The following is a 17,216-nucleotide window of genomic DNA, read 5'->3' as shown; positions in this document are numbered from 1 at the left end:
CTTTCCGTCATGCTGAGGTGGGAGACCCAAGGAGATTACGGTTTTTTTTAACCAAAAAAGGGAGGGGGAGGGTCTTTCTAGTGACGTGGCAGTGTTAGGGTATGAAGGCGCATGCGCCACCCCATCCCGCTCTATAACCAACTGGTAACCAATAAGAAAAGGTTGTTTCCTTTTAAACCTGTAATGAAAGTACAAAAGGAGAGGCTCCGCGGATCCCGGGCCGCCATCAATAAACGCTGCTTCTCGCCAAATGTCTCGTTGTTCTGACTCCTTGTTCGTAGTTACCGCGGTTCCCGCAACATTTTCTGGGGGCTCCTCCGGGATTCGGAGACGGGTGTATTCACCTCCTTTGTCGCCGAGGGATTGTCCCCGGGGGGCCGGAAGAGGTGACTCTGGCGCCCGCAGACTTGTTCGTAGGAGACTCATCCCTCCCGACGGGTGGAGGATATAACCCGAATGCAAAACGGAACCTGGTGAGACGTGACAACCAGTGGGGAACCTTCCCGGTCTGACTGGTAAGAACCCGGGTTCAAGGTAGACGTATCTTAAGAAACAGAAGGGGAGCCTAATCACCTCCCAGGGTCGCCCGAGTAACCCCGATCTGGGGTGAAACCGCCACCCCAAGAAAAAGAGCAAGGATCGGTATTGTGGTGAGTCTCTAGTGAATGGTGACTGTGTGAGACCTGGTCTGGTCACCAAGCCTGTGTGATTCGCCGGTCCATGGCGATCCTCATACGGTTTAGGGCAGCCCTCTAAGGAGAGATCCCTGACTGGGAGTTACACAGTTCCACCAGTGCCTAGGGTGCCTGAAATATCTCCGCAGGCGGGAGACTGAGGAAGCCTGTAATAACCTTTCTAAATAACCCCACCCCCGAACCCAATTCCTTGTGAGTGTGTGTATAGGTAAAGAGAGGTATGGGTGGTCAGCAGAGTAAGCCTACCCCCTTAGAGTGTATGCTTAGAAATTTTAGGAAGGGATTCAGGGATGATTATGGTGTCAGACTTAGTCCTGGGAAACTCTGAATGCTTTGTGAAATAGACTGTCTCCTTTGAGGTTGGATGGCCATCTGAGGAATCTCTAGATAGACAGTTAATCAGTAGAGTTTCCAGGTGATCGCTGGAAGTCCTGGACACTTAGACCAGTTCCCCTATATAGCCTGTTGGCAAGATGTAGTCCTGTCCCAACCATCCTGGCTGAAACCATGCTTAGAGGAAAATTGTAAGGTTATGATGGCCTGAGTGGTGGCTTCGTCCAAATGTTCCCCTGATGTGAAGAAGTCTGTCCTCGCCAGTGAACCGGAGGAGACACCTCCACCGTATGTTCCCTCATCCATTTACCCACCGTTAACAGTTGCCCCGCCATCAGTTGAGTCCACAGGAGAGCCCCAGGGCAGACTCAGGTGCCTCGGGAAGTGCCACCACTCATCCACCATTCCTGCCACCATTAACTCCAGAACCTCCAGTTTTGACTCCGTACACCCGTCTGAGGGGCCAATCTGCCTTGGTCGGGGACTCCCCTGGTAATTACAGTCCAGGAGCCCTTCAGATGCTCCTGCGTGAGGCATGTGGCCCTATCTTCTATGACTAGGAAGGACATGTTCAAGGGGAACAATGAGTCTCTCTCTACCAACCATTCACTACCACAGATCTTTTAAACTGGAAGACCCATATTCCACCTTATTCTGAAAAACTTAAGGCCATGATTGAGTTGTTACAATATATAATTCAAACTCATAAACCCACCTGGATGGATGTCCACCAACTCCTCCTTGGTTATTTAATACCAAGGAGAGGCACCGAAAAACCCAGGCAGCCATAAAGTGACTGGAAAACCATGCCCCGGATGGAACTCTCAATGCCCATGCATATGCCCAGAACCATTTCCCAGAGGAAGACCCCCACTGGGACCCAAATGATGACCCGGATTACCAGAATTTAGAATGGTATCAGGAGGCTCTTATAAATGGAATGAAAGAAGGAGGGAAAAGGGCCAAGAATATGGCCAAGACTTCTGAGATCCTCCAGGAACCCAAAGAGAGTCCAGCTCTGTATTATGATAGGCTGTGCAAGACCTTCAGGCTCTACACCCTTTTCGAACCAGAAGTGGGTGGATGGTTAATGCTGCCTCTGTCAGTCAGGCCCAGGCAGACATTAGGCATAAGCTACAAAAGCTTGAGGGCTTCGCTGGAATGAATGTTAGCCAATTATTGGAAGTGGCCGCCAAGGTTTTTGTTAACCTAGATGAAGAGGCTCAGAGGGAGACTGATAGAAAGATAAGAAAAAACATGCTGGCCCTTCCTGGTGCCTCAGCAGTGCACCTTGGGAAGTCATGAGGTCGTCCATGAGTTCCGATATCTGCCAGACTGTCCTGTGGCGTTAATGGGTCATGATCTCTTGGGAAAACTCCAGGCCCAAATAACTTTTGACTCCCTAGGGCACTCAACCTTAACCCTGGGGGCCTGAAGCAAAGATGATGTATCTCATGGTTCCCTAGGGAGAAGAATGGCATCTCTTCAGTTGCCCAAACTCCGCCTTGGAAATCACTGAGATACCCTTCCAGATCCCTAGAGTCTGGACAGAAGATAATCCCCCAGGGCTGGCCAGAAACATTCTTCCAGTGGTCATAGAACTCAAGCCTAGGGCTGAGCCTGTGTGGCAAAAACAGTATCATGTCCCTCCAAAGACTTGGGCAGGCATTCAGACTCCTAAAGCATGGCATCTTCTGGCCATGCCAGTCATGTTGGAATACTCCGCTGTTACCTGTCCAGAAGCTGGGGATGGAAGATTATCAGCCTGTCCAAGACTTAGCACAGTGAACCCAACCACTGTCACTCTCCACCCAGTAGTTCCTAATCCCTGCACTCTACTGGGCCTAATACCACCAGAGGCAACTTCCTTCACTTGCCTAGACTTAAAAGATGCCTTCTTCTGTATCTGCCTGGCCCCAAAAAGTCAGCTGATATTTGCCTTCCAATGGGAAAACCCTGAGTTCAGGGAACATAGGCAGTTCACCTGGACCAGGCTGCCCCACGGCTTCAAAAATTCTCCCGGCATATTTGGGTCAGCCCGAGGCTCAGACTTGAAGGTGTTCCCTGCCAACCAACTCAACTGTTCCCTGCTTCAATATGTGGATGACCTTCTACTCACAGGACCCACTAGAGAGAAATGCCTCAGGGGAATGAAGAGGCTCCTCCACCTACTATGGGAAGCTGGATATAAAGCATCGAAGAAGACCCAAATCTGCCTAGAAAAAAATCAAGTACGTGGGCTTTCACCTCTCAAGAGGACAGCGGCAAGTCTAGCCAGAAAGGAAACAGACTGTGCAATCCCCCGCCCCCAAACCTGATGTCAGGTCCGGGAATTCTAAGGTGCCACAGGATTCTGCCGGATCTGGATCCCTAACTTCTCAGTCATGGCAAAACCCCTATATGAAGCCACCAAGGAGGGGGTGAACTGGAGCCATTACTTTGGGAAAAAGAACAAGAGAGGGCCTTCCAAACCATAAAACAGAAAAAGGTCATCCGCATATTGAAGCAAGGCCCAATTGAATTGGTTGGTAGGGAACACCTTCAAGTCTCACCAATGCCCAGCTTTGGGATCCCAGATCCCTCAAAACCATTTCTCTTGTATGTGCATGAACGGTCAGGATTCGTGGTTGGCGTACTTACCTAAAAGTTGGGATCCTGGCACCGGCTGGTAGCATATCAAAACAGTCTCTGTGCCTCAAGGCTCTGGTTACTACAGCTCTCCTGGCAGCAGAAGCAAACAAGCTGACTCTGGGGCAAGATCCAACCATCAGAGTGCCCCATGCAGTACTGACCTTGATATAAGGGACAGTACTAGTTCACAAATGCCCAAATGGTCAGATACCAGGGAATGCTGTATGAAAACCCCAACATCCACCTTGAGGTTGTGAGGACTCTAAACCTGGCCACCCTGCTGCCGGTTGGCCCTGGGGCCCCAGACCACGATTGCTGTGAAATAATGAATGAGGTTTGCTCCAGCAGGCCAGACCTGTCAGATCAGCCTCTCCCTGACCCAGATGTAGAGAACTCACTGACGGCAGCAGTTTTGTCCAAGACGGGAGGCAACTGGCCAGCTACTCAGTTGTCAACTTAGATTCCACCATAGAAGCCAAGCCTTTGCTGACTGGCAGCTCTCCCCAAAAGGTGAAACTAATTGCCCTCCTCCGGGCTTTCCAATTGGCAGCAGGAGTTCGGGTGAATATCTACATGGACTCCAATTCTGCCTTTACTACTGTCCATGTACATGGGGACCTATACAGAGAGAGAGCTGATCAACTTGGGAAGAAAAGGAATTAAATATGGCAAGGAGATTATCCTTGAGTTGCTAGATGTTGTATGGGCCCCCCAAAAGGTGGCGGTCATACATTTCCGGGGGACCAGGAGGAAGACACTCTGATTGCCACAGGAAACTGGAGGGCTGACCAGGAGGCAAGTGTGCCACCCGAGAGAGTGACATGCAACCCACGTATCTAGCTCTGTTTCTGACTCCACTGGCTAACTGGGACCCACACTACTCCCAGCATGCAAAGGCATAGTTTGAGACCAAGCCTGGAGAAAACCTCTCCAGAGGGTGGCAAATGTTGGCCAGCAGGAAAATAGTCATTCCCGAATCCCTAGCTCCAGCCTTTGTAAAACAGTTTCACCAAGAAACACACCTGGGACAGACCTCCTTAGGATCTTCCCTGGATAGGCACTTTCATGTACTAAGATTGGCCAGCATTACTTGGGCGAGAGATGTGAGGTCTGTGCACAAAACAACCCAACAAGGACCGAGAATGACCCCACAGGTTCAGAGCACAGGAGGCACTCCCTCTGAGAACATACTGGTGGATTTTACTGAACTGCCTCGTGTCTGTGGGTGTCAGTACCTGTTGGTGATTGTGTGCACCTCGGGGTGGGTAGAGGTGTTCCCCACCTGCACTGAAACTGCCCGGGAGGTAACCCGGATCCTCCTGCAAGATATTATTCCCCCCGTTTGGGGATTCTAGTTACCATTGGGTCAGACAATGGACCAGCCTTTGTGGCTGAGATAGTACAACTGGTGGCAAAAGAGCTGAAAATTACTTGGAAATTGCATATTGCACATCAACTCCAAAGTTCAGGAAAAGTTGAAAGAATGAAAGGGACCCCAAAAAAGCAACTGAGCAAATTGTGCCAGAAACCCCACCTCCACTGGGATCAAGTATTGCCAATAGACCTTTTGAAATAAGAACCAGCCCCAGTAGACAGCAGAACTGTCCCTTTTTGAGGTCCTCTGTGGCCAACCCACCCCTCTTATTAAGGCATCAAAGGATATCTCAGGGAACTAGGTAACCTTACCTTAAAGCAACAAATGGAGGCGCTGGGCACCACCCTATCTTCCCTAAACCTGTGGGTCAGGGAAGGTTACCAGTCAGCCTCACTACAGAGGATCAAGCCAGGGGATTCAGTATGGGTTTAAGGAATGGAATTTACAACCCTTAAAGCCCCTCTGGAAGGGACCTTTTCCTGTCATTTTATACACCCCTACTGCAGTCAAGGTGGCAGAAGTTACTCCCTGGATACATCACAGCAGATTGGAGCCCACCACCAGCCAGTGGGAGTGCATTCCAGATGATGTGTCTAATTATCCAGAGACAGGCCCCTGCCAAACCGAAGGAACCAGAGGACTACAGCCCTGCTTTGGTCACTCCAGAAGCTGACCAATCTATGCACGGCAGAAGCTTGAGGAACTGGCAGTTTGCAAATGCATTGCCTGTACTGTTATTCATACCTGTGGGTATACTACTCCTAAAATCCAGAGGCATCCCTGCAGAAAACTCTTGTGATAAATGTGTACAGGCTACTAAGTCAGGTCAAGGTGTCACGAAAACCTTGCTGTATCATACTTATTTATCCTGCTCTTCAGGAGCTGTCATAGGACGGTGCAGTCACAATAAGATCACTTACTCCATTTGTCAACAGGGAGATCAGTACACTTGTTTTGAACCCCAGTATTCTTCAGCTGAGGAATGGTTAGAAGTCCAGAGACACCACAGTGGAATCTTAATTAACCAAACTCAAATCATCAACCCCAACCTGCCAGTGTCAATATTTTTCTATGCATGTGGGGCCACTGGCAATACCTGGTCAACTTATCGTGAACCATGTGGGGGGTCTGTATGGGGAGTGAGAGTACAGAGTTAATGACAAATATATGTGTGAGAAGTCCACAGTTTGGTCCGGATGTGCTAGCAAAGATTGGTTTTACTGCCCCTACCGGAGTTATGTCTCATGCACTGCCTGGCAAGGATCAGGGACAGCGGTAACCCTGAAGAAAGGGGTGGCCCGCTCAGACTGTACCACAGGAACCTGCAACCCTGTAAATTTCACTATCCTTTCACCCCAGAACCCTGAGAAGACCCAAGGGGCGGTCATAGGCCTTCAAATCTATGGAAGGGGCACTGACCCTGGAACCCTACTTCATATCAAACGGGTAAATACAACACAGAAGTGAAACTCCTTTGAGGTCTTCCAGTCCTTTTATGAAGAAATAAGAAGTGCAGTACTACTGTCCCTGTCACCAGGAACTTGTTCCTCTCCCTAGCTGAAACAATGGTACAATCCCTTAATGTAACCCCCTGCTGTGTGTGCAGAAGAAATAACGTGGGGGATCAGTGGCCCTGGGAAGCAAAAGAACTCAATCCTAAGGAACCATACAATGAAACTTCTACTCCCCGGTCGGCTAAGGGGTCCTGGGCCTTAAAAACTTCTACCTTCAACATGTCAGTGGGAAATTTAACTTGTCTGGGTCAAAAATATTACAATGCCTCATCCCAGGCAACCTTGCGGTGGGGCTCAACTCAAAATTATTCAGAACCCGACCCGCATCTGCTAGCAAACTTCATCCACCTCAGTTCCACCCAGTACAACGTCACATTAGAGGTTAAATGGAGGGCCCAGGAGGCTTATACTGGATTTGTGGAAAAACTGCCTTATGTTGAGCTTCCCCCTTTCTGGTCAAGGTCATGTGTCTTAGGAACTATACGACCCTCCTTCTTCCTATTATCTTTGGCCCAAGGTGAACATGGAGGAGTTCAGGCATCTGAGGATCAAGGACACAGAAAAAAGAAGTACCCTACAAACTGAAAATTGGAAGGATGATGAGTGGCCCCCGGAACACATTATACACTACCACAGGCCAGCCACCCAGGCCGAGGACGTGTCCTATGGTTAGAGGACCCCTATTTACATGCTAAACCTCATAATTAGGTTGCAAACTGTGGTTGAAATCATAACAAATGAGACTGCAAAGGCACTCAATACCTTAGCTAACCAACATACAAAGGTTCACAATGCAATTTATAAAAACCGCTTAGCTTTAGATTATATGCTTGCTTCTGAAGGGGGAATCTGGGAAGTTTAATCTTAGCAACTGCTGTCTACAAATAGGTGATGAAGGAAGGGTTATAGAGGAAATTACTGACAATGAGGAAAGTTGCCCAAGTTCCAGTCCAAACCTGGAAAGGCTGGAGAGCCAGTGAGTCTGGTTCCCTACCTTTGGAGGATTCAAACCCCTGATAGGCATAATGTTCTTAATACTGGGGATATGCCTGATCCTGGTCTTGTCCCCTTAGTGCTACAATTCGTCACCACACTCATTGAAACTTTAATTGAAAGAAAACAGCAGCCCGTGTGATGTTATTGTGGAAATATAAAGCCCTAGACCAATTCAAAGGTCAAGATGATGCTCTGTAGCCTCTACAGAGGTATGAGCCTCAAAGGGGGAAATGAGATGGGAGACCCAAGGAGAGTACGGTTTTTTTTTTTAAACCGAGAAATGCTGGTGGTGTGGGGGGCTGCTTTCTAGTAATGTGGCAGTGTTAGGGTATGAAAGCGCATGCGCCACCCCATCCCACCCTGTAACCAACCAATAAGAAAAGGTTGTTTCTTTTTAAACCTGTAATGACAGTATAAAAGGCAAGGCCCCACTGCGCTCGGGGCTCAGCCTTCGGTTATGAATCTGCCGAGCAAGTGCCGGCATCAATAAACGCTGCTTCTCGCCAAACTGCTCGGTGTCCCGACTCCTTCCTTGTTCGTAGTTCCTGCAACAATGCTGGGTATAAAACTGGGAGCATCCCCACGGGGTTCCAGCATGTGAGCTCTTGAGTTCAAATTCTCACTTCCAATCCCACCTCCACACACCTGTTATATTCTAACAACCTTGTGCAGGTCATTGGGACCCAGCCTCAGTTTCCCCATCTGTAAAAAGGGGCTTAAAAACACCTACTCCAGAAAATCTTGAGAATGCCCCAAATATGTAACTAGTATCAAGGATCTCACAGTGCAAAGAAGCGCAGATCATTTCCACAGCCTGTGTGTTTAAAGAAGCACCAGCTTGGAGAAAGCATAGTCCCCAACAGGTAGCGTAAGGAGAGCTGGACATCCATGTACAAAATAGTGAAATTGGGCCCTTACCTTACACCATATATAAAAATTAACCAAATGGATTAAAGGCCTAAACATAGACTTGAAACTATGGAACTCCTAAAAGGAAACATGGGAACAGCTTCCCGACATTAGACTTGGCAATGATTTATCTAGTATGATACCAAAGCACACACAACAAAAGCTAAGAGACAAACAGGACTCTATCAAACCTAACGTATGCACAACAAAGGAAACAGGGAACAAATAAAAAGGCAACCTGTAGAATGGGAGAAAATATTTACAAATCATATATCTGATAAGGTGTTACTATACAGAACATAACAAGAACTCCTACAACTGAATAAGAAAAACCCGATTTAAAAAAAAAAGTGCAAAGGATTTGAATAAACATTTCCCTACAAGGAGAGACACAAATGACCAAAAAGCATATGGAAAGACTTTCAACAAAACTAATCAAAGAAATGCAAATCAGACCCACAGTGAGATCACCTCATGCCTCTTAGAATCGCCACTGTCAAAAAAGCAAAGTAAGTGTTGGTATTGGTGAGAAAGTGGAGATGAGGACCAATGTTGGTGGGGATGTAAAATCTGCAGCTTCTAATAGAAAAGAGGTTCCTCAAAAAGTTAAAAATAGAACTGCCATATGATCCAGCCATCCCGTTTCTGGGTTTATATTCAAAAGAACCAAAAAGAGGATCTCCAAGAGAGATTTGCACATTATTGCAAATAATTTTATTCACACAAGTATCTTCATTGCCACATTATTCACAATAGCCAAGAGGTGGAAGCTGCACAAATGCCATGGAGAGATGAATGGGTAAAGAAAATGCAGCATATACGTACAATGGGTTATTCAGTCTTAAAAAAAAGGAAATCCTGCCCTTTGCACAACCTGGATGTACCCTGAGGTCATTACGGTAAGTGAAATAAAGCCAGTCACAAAAAGACAAACATACATGACTGCACTTACGTGAAGGGTCTAAAGCAGTCAAACTCTTGGGAAGAGAAAGAACAATGGTGGTTACCAAGGGCTAGTGGGAAGGCTAAAAAGGAAGTTGTTCAATAGGAATAGAGTTTCAATTTTACAAGATGAAAAAGTTCCAGAGATCTAGGCAACAGTGTATGATAGTGTACAGTAGTCAACACTACTGTACACTTAAAAATGGTTAAGATGGTGAATGCTTGTGTTTTTTACCACAATAAAAATAAGGTAGGGCTGAGTTACAAAAAAAAAAACAACACCACCTTTGTCTGCCACAATGGGAAAAAAAGTCCAAAAGGCTCAGAGCCCTGGGGGACCTGGACTCAGGGGCAAATAGAAGTCTTGTCAGAGTGAGGCTGAGGCCCTGCAGAGCTGGTCAGAAGCCAGCGTCTGGGTCCCTAACCCACCTTAGGAAAAGGGGTGCCCACAGGACATGGGAGAGAGGGGAGGGAGAGAAGAGGGGCCACAGCTCTGTTCAGGGGCCCTGGAGAGCAGCTGCCTTTACTGGAGGCTCCCTCTCAGAGTCTCCTTGTAATTCCTTTGCCAAGTGTTGATTCGACCCATTTTACACGTGGGGCAAAAACTCAGGGACATGAAGATTTGCCCAAGGGCCCTGGCAACTTGCAGCCCAGCCGATCTGCTCTCAAGTTGCTGGGGGCAACAAGCCAGGCATCACCTCTAACTCCTCTCCTCCCCTTCACATGCAAGACCTGAGCAATCTCTGCTGGTTCTTCTCTGAAATAGAGCCCAGTCTTCCTGCTTATCCGCTCTGCTGCCACGCCAGCCCAGCCTGCCGTCATCTCTCACCTGGACCGACTAGCCTAGCCTCCTCCCCGCTCTCCCAGACCCCTGCATCCAGAGAGCTTTTAAAAATATATATATCATTAATAATCCAAACATGGCAGTCTCCTCTTTCCCGTGAAACCTTCCAAGACTTCCCATGCCCTTGAAATAAAATCTAAGCATTTCACTCCACTTACAGGGTCCTGCCTCCCCACTCCCCACCTCACTGAGCTCCAGCTTCACTGATCCACTTTTAATCTTCCAAGTGCTTCCGTGCCCCAGGGCCTCGGCCTTTGCTGTCTCTTCTGCCCAGACCACTCTTCTGGGAGATGCGCAGCTCAAAGGTTGCTGCTGTGCAGAAGCTTCCTTCTGGCCACCTGGAAGCTGACCCTCAGCCTCAGTCACTACCCTGTTATCGTGCTCCTTTAGCACCGTCACAAATTCGCTTATTAGGTCTGTTACAGTCTGTTTTACTAGAGCAGAGCAGAGAATGGCTATTTTTTTCTATAAAGGATCAGATTAATATTTGAGGTTTTGTGGGGCATATATTCTGTTGCAACTATTTGACGCTGCCTTAAACAGCCTTACACAATACATAAACAAGTGTCTGTGTTCCAATAAAACTTTATTTACTAAAAGAGATGGAGGTCCGGGTTTATCCCATGGGCCTTAGAGTGCTGACCCATGGAAAGACTGAGTTCCAGAGGGCAAGGACCTCATATGTCTTATTCATAGCCAACCCTCAAGGGGTCAGGCAGTAGGAATGCAAATAATTTTTGAATTAATATATTGAAAGAGGGTAGCCCATGGCAAGTGCCTTATGCAAAGTGAAGACACAAAAGTTGGTAGATACAAAGCTGTTTTCTCCCTAACAGCATGTAATTTTCACTTTACAAACAGGGAAACTGAGGCCCAAATCAGGTCAGTTTGCAAGCCCAGGCTTGCCTCCCATTCCTGAGCCAGTTGCTTCTCTCCCCTCACCTGACCACTGAAATGGAAGCCAAAGCTATAGGGGAAGGGATACTGATGGTTTCTGGGAACCTGCAGAGTGACTGACTGGACCACCGGAGAGCCCATGCCCAGCACAGAAATGGGCTCATCCCTTGAGAGAAGGGACCAGAACTTCCAGAAGAATCCAGGTTCAGTTCTTATGGGCATTTACTCCACCTCCCGGTCTCCAGAGTAGTGTCCATAAACCCCTCACAAGAGAGCTTTGTCAGGCCTGAGCTCCTGCTTCTCAGGCCACATCCTGGTCTCCAGCTGGGAGGCCACACTCCAGAAGCCAGGAGAGGCTAGGTGTCAGTCATCCCAAAGCACTGGGGCTGGTGGAGGGATGGCCGTGTGTCCTGAGCCATGGGCAGTGAGGAGGCCAGGCTGAGTCACACTATGTGCTGGGGAATCAGTCAAAGCTGCCCAGCTCTCACTTGGGCCCAGATGGCAAGGGCACTTAAGGTTCCAGCGGGGACCTTTGCCACCCTCAGTCCAGACAGGTGGCCAGTTAGGACGACCAGCAGGGCAGGCCTTGCCCGCACTCCTCACCCCAGACGCAAGTGACCAGGAATCTGACCTGGGGAAACCAAGCCTGGGATGTGCTGGCAGCCCCACCTGCCCCTCATGGGGCCCTGGAGCAGGCTGACAGCTTGCTGTTTGGGATGACACTGCCAAGGTAGTTGATCCACCCTTCCGGGGCTACTGCTCCAGCCCACTCACTCTTACCTCTCCTGGACGCCCCCCCAGCCTCCTTTCCATGCTGCCACTTGGCCATCTCACCACATATTGCCACTCAGCAGTGGGGGGAATCTCAGAATTCAAATCTGATCACTTCTCTGTGATACCCCCATTGAACACACCTGATTGGCTTCTCAGGGCTCCTGTGGTACACACAGCCCCTTCGCACCTCGTCCCACCCACATCAGCTTTTGTTGCTCACCCCAGCTGAGCCCCATCTGGGGCACTCCCAGCCCCTTCCTGCCTAAGGCTGGTGTGCCTCCAAGAGGGTTCCCAACTTTCCCCACATCTTGGCATTCATGCCTCTGTGGAGTGTCCTCCTACATTGACTCAGGGCTGATCAGTGTGGCCAAGATAATATGGTGGAAGTGAAGGTATGTAACTTCCAAGACTAGGTCATAAAAAGCACTGTAGCACCACACTGTTCTCTTTGGAGGAGCCAGCCACCATGTTGTGAGGATGCTCAAGCAGCCCCGTGGGGTGGCCCAGGGGAGCAGGAGCCCATCTGCCAGCCATGTCAGTGGGCCACTTTGGAAGTAGCTGTGCCAGCCCCAGTCAAGCCTTCTGATGATGTACCCCCAGCTGATACCAAAATGTAACCTCCTGAGAAAGCTCAAGCTGGAGCTGCTCACTTTTCTGCTCCTGAATTCCCAACCCACAGAAACCACAAGGGATGATCCACCTGTGTTGTTCTAAGCCACTAGACTTTATGGCTGCCTAACAAAAAGAACCAGAGAATTATTGCAAGGTTTCTACACTTGCTGTCCCCTTTGCCTAGAAAGCCCTGCCATTCCCTGTGCCTACTTCTCCTGCTTGGAGAATCTCTCATTCTTCCTACTTTGGCTTAATCATCACCTCCTCCAAGGAGCTTTTCTTGATCTCACCCAACCCAACAGATATCTGATGGGTTCTTAGAACCAGCTTTCTCTCAGAGCCTTTACCTCAGCTGGTGACCACATAATTTGGGGTGCTGGTTTATGTCAGTCATACTCCCACAATGCCCAGCACTAGCAAAGTACCCAGGACATAATTGGCATGCAACAAAGACTCAGAGCCCTGCATAGGTGAGGATGTGACACCTGCTCCCCCCGAGATGAAATGCTTGGTCTGCATCATTAGCAAAATGACAAACGCACACAGCCTTTTATTCAGCTATTCTAGTTCCAGGAATTTCTCCTATGATGCACTCACACACATGCAAAATGAGAAGTGGGCACAGCTAGTCACTGAGCCTTGTCTGCAGCAAAAGATCAGGAAGAAGCTAGTTCTCCATCGGAGAGAGTAAGCTGAAGAGGTCATGTTCCATCTGTAACAGCGACAGACCCCACAATAACCAAAAAAACCAAAGGATATTTTCCTATATAATATCTTAGAGATTGTTTCCTATCAGCAAGTGAAGAAAAGCACACGATGTAGAACAGAATGCATAAGGTACTGCTATGTATGTTTAAAAAAAAAGGAGGGACGAATCTGTATTTACTTGTTCATACATAAAGCCTTGGGAAAGACACAAGAAGTGGATAACTTCCAGGAGGTAAGGAGTGTTAGCTAGCAGGGTGGGAGCTGTGGGCAGAAGGAGGAATCTTCCTAGATATCTTTTTGCCCTTTGTAATTGTTGGACCATGTTGCTATGTTATTTATGTCAAACAAAAACAACTAGCAGAGCAGTGGGGGAAAGGATGTTTTTTTTTCAATAAATGGTGCTAAATAGGTCCATTAGATGGCCATTTGGAAGAAAGTGAACCTTGATCCCTCCCTCACACCATACACAAAACTCAATTTCTGGAGTCTGTGGCTCCAAATGGGAAAGCAAAGTCAAGAAAGGTTTTAAGATAAAATATAGAACATCTTTGTCCCTGTGGAGTAGGCAAGTGTTTAACAGAACACAAAGCTTGTTAGTCATAAAGGAAAATAGGTTGTATTCAAATGACTTTTCGCTCTTCAAAAGATACCACTAAAAGACAAGCCACAGATATATGTCCACTGATCAAGGACTTGTATCTATGATATACATAGAACTCCTTCAAATTAATAAGAAAAAGACAGTCCCTTTTTTATTAAGTGGACAAAAGAGTTGAACAGCCACTTCACAAAAGGATATCCAAGTGGCCAAGACTCTCTTGGAAAGCCATTAAACTTCATTAGTCATCAGGGAAATGCAAAATGAAACCTCAGTGTGGTGTCAGTTCCCACACCCACAACCAGGATGGCTTAAATGCAAAAAAAAAAAAAAAAGTTGCAAGTCTTAGCAAGATCAGAGCTCTCCTGTGTTGCCCAAGGAGTCCACAATGGTACAGCCATTTTGGAAAATGATTTGGCAATGTCTACTAAAGCTAAATGTACTCCTGGGACCCAGTAATTCCACTCCTGGGGTGAGTGCTTTTATCCAACAAATGACATGTACAAAAATGTTCATAGCAGCTTTATTACCAATAGCCAAATACCAAAGACCACATTAACATCCAACAGTAATAGGACAGATAAACGGTTACCTATTTATATAATGGGATACTATACAGGGGGTCAAAAGCTTTTTCTGTAAAGGTCAGATAGTAAATATTTTAGGACTTGTGGGCTGTATTCTGTCACAACAACTCTCCTGCTGTTGCACAAAAGGAGCCACAGATAATTGTGTAAATGAGTGAGCACAGCTGTGTTCCAGTAAAATTTTATTTATGGACACTGAAATTTGAATTTCATACTGTTTTCATGTGTCACAAAATACTGTTCTGCTGTTTTTTTTTTACAGCCACTTAAACATGTAAAAACCACTCTTAGTTCACAGACTGTGCAACAACAGGCTGGGGGATGGATTTGGCCCAAGGGCTGCAGTTTGCAGAATCTTGCTATTAAGCTTCCAGAATGAGCGCTCTACAACTCTATGCAAAAACACAGACAAATCTCAAAGACATTACACTGTGTGAAAGAAGCCAGGCATAGAAGCATACACACTGTGTGTTTCCGTTTATGCAAATCACCAGAGTACTTGTCACTTCTGCCACCAACTGCTGGCTTGGGGCTCCTTCCTTCATTCCAAGACCCTTGCCTCCCTCAGCCCACCCCGGCCCTCTTCAGCCTGGGTGGGTCCCACGGCCACCACCCATTATAGCCACCAGGTCCTAGAGAAAAACACCAGCCAGATCTCAGGGACTCACTCACCTCCTGGCCCACGAGGTGGAAACACAGCATCTGCTACTGAACTGCAAAGAAACTCTTCCTCGCCACACTGAACAGGGACAAGTACACAGCCTGCCCAGGCCATTAAATCAGTGAAGCACTTCCTTCCCGGAAATGAGTACTAATTAGCTACAACTGCTTCTACAAAGGCAATCAGCACGTTCTTAAAAACTACCTGGAGAAGAGGTACGGATCAGAGAGAGTCTTCAATCAGGGCAACTGAGGATGTTTCTAGAAGTTTCCTCACTCTCCCAGCCATGGCCTAGGAGTCCTGAACTAACTGGCCAGGTGCAGTGAGCCGGAAGGGCGCACACTGTTCCTCAACTTGGGCACTACTGATGTGGCAGGGGGGCACCATCCACAGATAATCCTTTGTCGTGGGAGGCTTGTCCTGTGCACTACAGCATCCCTGAGCTCGACCCACTAGATGCCAGTAGCACCCAGCCCCAGGTGGGACCACCAAAAATGTCTCTAGACATTGCCAAGTGTTCCCTGGGGTTGTGGCATCTCCCTGGATGAGAATGACTGATTTGCACATGGAAATCAAAATGCAATGGCCTTGTCCCCTCTGAGCAACATCTTGCAGCCGGAGCATTTTGAAAACTGTCAGTCATGGATAGCTCACATCAGGAGCAGCACAGAGTAAAAAATGCAGAATCCTGGGTGCTGGAGTCAGATTCTCCTGGTCCTGTCAGGGACCAGGAAGCTGTATTTTTTTTCACAAGCTCTTCCCTTGTGAAAGTTTAAGAAATATTGTTTCCCAGCTTCATTGAGATACAACTGACAAATAAAAACTGTATATATTTAAGGTGTACGATATGATGTTTGATATAGGTAGACACTGAAATGATGATCACAATCCAACTAATTAACACATCCATCATTCCACTTAGTTATCATTTTTCATATGTACTGACAGCTCTACTGTCTCAGCAGATTCCAACTATACAATATGGTATCAACTACAGTCAGCATGCTGTACATTGGATCCTAAGGGCTTTTTCATCTTATAACTGGAAGTTGTGCCTTTGGCCACCATCTCTCCATTTCCCCCAGCCCCTGGCCACCGCCATTCTACTTTCTGCTCCTATGAGTTCAGATTATATTGGATTCTACCTGTAAATGAGATCATACAGTATTTGTCTGTGTCCGGCTTCTTTCCGCTAGCATGATGTCCTCTACGTTCATTTATATTGTCACAAATGGCAGGATTTCCCTCTTTATGGATGAATGATATTCTATTGTGTGTGTATATATATGTCCCATGTTTTATATATATAATTTAAACTTATAAATGTGTGTTTATGTAACATACATTATTTATATGTATATGTATGTACATCTCACAGTCTTTATTCATGTAGCCATTGACGGACACTTACGTCATTTCCATACTTGGCTGCTGTGAATAATGGGGATGGGGATGCAGATATCTCTTCAAGATACTGATTCTGTTTCCATTAGATATATACCTACAAGTGGAATTGCTGGATCATATGGTAGTTCAATTTTTAATCTTTTGAGGACCCTCCATGCTGTCTTCCATAGCAGAAACTTCCTACCATTATATTACATATTTATTTTATGAACCATCCCCTATTAGAATGCAAGATCTCTGGTGGTGAGAACAGAAGAGTATGCAATATTTATTTTGAAAGGCTAGGATTCTTTTATAACAAGACTATTGAAGTAGAATTTACATACTATAATATTTTCACCCACTTCAAGTATAGAAATCAATATTTTTAGTAAATGTACCAAGTTGTACCACTATCATCACCACCCAGTTTTCGAATACTTCCATCACACCAAAAAGAGTCCTCATACCTGTTTTCTGTTAATCCCCATCCCTACCTCCATCTCAGGCAACCACTAATTTACTTTCTCTCTAGAGATTTGCCTCTTAGGGACATGTCCTGTAGTGGAGTCATACAGTACATGATTTTTTGTGTCTGGCTTCTTTCAGTTAGCATAATTATTTTGAGTTTCAGCCATATTATTACATACATCAGTAGTTTCTTCCTTTTGTATTGGTGATTCATATTCCATTGTATGGATGTACCACCTTTTTGTATCCACTCACCAGATGATAGACATTTGAGTGGTTTCCA

At 46.8% G+C, this 17,216-nt stretch overlaps 1 long non-coding RNA gene across 1 annotated transcript; it reads left to right on the top strand.

Moving 5' to 3' along the window:
• The first annotated feature begins 396 nt into the window (after positions 1-396).
• On the top strand, positions 397-8,046 carry LOC118921617 (uncharacterized). Its single transcript, XR_005028418.2, has 3 exons — positions 397-515; positions 6,394-6,480; positions 7,066-8,046. It is a non-coding gene; the product is annotated as an uncharacterized LOC118921617 (long non-coding RNA).
• Positions 8,047-17,216: the final 9,170 nt, after the last annotated feature.

This window comes from Manis pentadactyla, chromosome 12 (genome assembly GCF_030020395.1).
Source record: "Manis pentadactyla isolate mManPen7 chromosome 12, mManPen7.hap1, whole genome shotgun sequence".
Taxonomy (NCBI): Eukaryota; Metazoa; Chordata; class Mammalia; order Pholidota; family Manidae; genus Manis; species Manis pentadactyla.
This window is presented reverse-complemented; position numbering and strand designations above follow the sequence as displayed.